Source organism: Pelodiscus sinensis, chromosome 21 (assembly GCF_049634645.1).
Source record: "Pelodiscus sinensis isolate JC-2024 chromosome 21, ASM4963464v1, whole genome shotgun sequence".
NCBI classification, from domain to species: Eukaryota; Metazoa; Chordata; order Testudines; family Trionychidae; genus Pelodiscus; species Pelodiscus sinensis.
In genome coordinates this window covers 2,677,504-2,681,054 of record NC_134731.1, presented here as the reverse complement: position 1 = coordinate 2,681,054, position 3,551 = coordinate 2,677,504, and positions in this window count along the sequence as shown.

The following is a 3,551-nucleotide window of genomic DNA, read 5'->3' as shown; positions in this document are numbered from 1 at the left end:
CAGCACAGATCTGTGCTGTAATCTGGTTACAGGGCAGGCCTAGGATGCCTCAGCCCCCCTTGAGATGGGGGAGACTGGGCCCCTAAATTCCAGCCCCTTCCCTAGGCTGTCTCCTCCATGATCCCAGACAGAAACTAAAGACCATCCCTTCAAGCCCTGCCCCCCAGCCAGGGGCGGCATTCCACTTTCCTTTGTTCCTCTCCCTGGGAGGTAACTGGTAGAACAGGTGACCTCCCTGTCCCATCAGCGACTTGGCTGGGCCGTGGTACAGACAGCAGCCAGGGGGGTCACCTACAGCCCCAGCCTAGCAACCAGCAAGGTACCCACACTACGTCACAGAGGGTAATGGGCCAATGTGATCAATTTGCCAGGTTGCACATAGTGTTTTTCCCTCTTGTATTCTGGCAAACCGCTGTCCCTTGTTAATGTGTTTTCAGGTCTCTGCACAAAGAGCACAGGCTTGTACTAAGTCTCTAGCTTGCTGATGGGTAATAGGCCACCCCCTGATATGTGCCTGCCTCACCAGTTCCTCACTCCCTGTATGCCCCAGGGTCTCGTGTAGCCATGTGTATAAGCGTTCCCAATCCACCTGGGTGGCAGAGATCTGGGCTATCGCATCGGCTAAGTTATTTAAATGGGCAGCCGGAGTGTTGTTCGGTTGGCGGGCTGACACGTGACCTATGCTTAGGGTTAGTTGGGTTACATGGTGATAGATCCATTCCCAGTATTCTAATCCCCAGACTGGTTTTCCCCCATCATCCAGTGGTTATTTCTCCAATTAGTTATCCACGGGGTGGCTCCAGCCCGTACAGCATAGGAGTCTGTGTAAATAGTGCTAGCACCTGCCTCCGAGGCCAGCTTAATTGCCGCTAATTCCGCGAGCTGGGCGGATCCCTCTATATCAGTAGTCAGAGGCATGGCAGAGTTATCAGCTGGGACTGCTGCAGCCCTTCCTTTCCACGTTCCCTTTATCAGTGTAGCACTGCCATCTGTAAACCAAACTTCCTCAGGGCGAGACGTATCAAATGGAGCGCGTCTCGGATAGGAGATGGTTGTGGGGGTAGGTGATATTCGTTGGGCATTCCCACCTTCCACAAAGATTCTTTAATCGTGATGGGGTTTTGTGCGGTGTCTGCACCACCTACGCTGTGGTGTATGTAAAGCGCCCACTTTTGAACGGTCATTTTCTGTGCTACACCAGATGGTAGTTCTTTCCCTTCCAATATAGGTTTAATAATTGGAAGAGGAGTGTGACTGGTTACATTCCAGGTCTGCGTTAACTCCTCGGTCTCCCTTAAAGCCGTGTAGGCTGCCAGGAGCACCTTCTCATGTGGAGTGTAATTTGCCTGCGACCCGTGCCACGACTTAGAGCCGAATTGTATGGGGCATCGGGGTGCAGTTTCACTTTCCTGCCAGAGGGCAAAGGACATTCCTGCACCTCCTATGGTGAGGTATAGGTGAAACGGGGCATCGGGATGGATTGGACCCAGAGCTTGATGTGTGTGTATCTTGTTTATTAGCTGCCGCAAAGCTTCCTCACGTGCTGGGGTCCATTTCCAAATGGCACTTTTCTTGAATAGGTTGTACAGCGGTTGGGCAATCACAGCAAAGCCGGGCACATGCTTCCTCCAAAAGCCCAAAACCCCTAATGTTTGTCTCAATTGGGCTTTGCTCTCTGGTGACGGTGCCTGGCTGAGTTCCTGTACTGATCCATCAGGCCCCGGTCTCCGCCCTCCCATCCATATAGTGCCAAGAAATTTTACTTCATGGGAGGGGCCTTGGCATTTGTCAGGGGGTAAATCTAAGCCAAGGTCTTCCAGGGCTGTCCTTACTCGATTTACAGCCTCCTGCACTTCCTCGGAGGTGTCTCCCCCTATCAAGATGTCATCTATGTATTGTAGGATTTGGACGCTCGGCAGCATAGTTAAACCGTCCAAAACCTTTGATAGCGCCCCATGGCAAATTGTGGGGGAATGTTCGTACCCCTGTGGCATACGCGTGAAGGTATATGGAACACCCTTCCATGTGAAGGCAAATCTGTCCCTATCTGCGGGTTGCAGGGGAACCATGAGAAACGTGTCCTTCACATCTAGCACAGCTAGCCACTGTTTGTTCCAGGTTTGTATGCTGTTCACTATGTCTACTATGTTGGGGACTGCTGCTGTTAAAGGGCCAGTGTTCCTATTTAACTTCCTGTAATCTATTGTGAGTCTCCATTTACCATTAGGTTTCTTAACTGGCCATACTGGTGAATGGTACAGGGAGTGTGTCTGAATTAATATTCCCCGTTTCTCCCGGTCTCTGATTAGCTCTGTGACAGGAGTTATAGCTTTAGCTGGAACGTTGTATTGTTGTGCTTCCCCCAAGCCTGCCAGGATGTGGGGCAGGGGTGGAACAGGTACAGGGTTACCCAAGCCCTTGCCTGGCACTCCAGGTCCCCTTAACGAGTCCTCTGTGTTGAGTGAATGCACTTAGAGTGGCTTGGAATGAGAACACATTGGGAAGGGTTGCAAGTGCTTTGGACCACAAGCTAAATACTACAGTGTAAAAACTCCTGCAAAAAAGCAAACCTCATGTAATCAAGACACATGGCATAATTTGTGTGCTGTCCTCCATGCTGATTAATCCTTAACCGGAGCACTGGGAGAGAAGCCTGAAACACGAGGACAATCCCTGCACCTATAGAAAGGTGCTAGATCTGGTATTAGCATTTTGCAATCGCAGTTTCTTACACACTATGTAACTGCGCCTGAGTAACAGAGTTTCTTACAGGAGCAGTTCCTTACTCCTGCAAATGAGAAACTGCCCCCAGCAGCACATTGCTACAGGGCACAGCTCTGGCCACAGCGCTGTATGGAACTGCTCTATGGAACTGCTCGCTGCAGGATTGCGCTACTTCTGGGAGCAGTTCCTTACAGGCCCATTTCCTTAGGATCGCACGAACGGAGAAGTGCGACTGGCAGCACATTGCTACAGGGAGCAGTTCTCGCGGGTACGTTTTGCCCTGGGGGGAAATAAAACCTCTGCCCCCCCTTGTGCCTCCCCCTCTGCACACTGGCAGGTGGCTCATCCCCCGGGTAACTGTTACCCCCTTTGTCCCTCCCTGGCTGGGGGCAACCCCCCCCCCCCCCCAGCACCCCCCCCATCGGCCCCGGCCTGACTTTTCCCTTTCTGCCCCTCTTCTGCCTCGCCCTAAAATTACTTGACCCCCCCCGGCCGGTTAATTTCTGACCCCTCCCCCGCCCCCTTCTTGCTCCTAAAGTGCCGGCAGCCCCGTGGGAACCCGAGCGAGCGCAGCAGCCGCAGCGTGCCCGGTGCCAGTGCGCATGCTCCCTACACCCCGGCATCCTGCGACAGCTGCTTCTGACGCGACGCCCCTGGGCGGGGGGAGGGGCGCTCAGGGTGGTTCCCATCGCGGCGGCCCCCTGGCGCTCGGCCCCCGCCCCGCCGCACTTGGCAGTAGCGCTGGGCGCGGCCCCTTTAAGAACAAGCCCGGCCTGGCCCCGCCTCCCTCGGCGGCCCGCGCAACGCCAGCGGCCTGGAATGTCCCT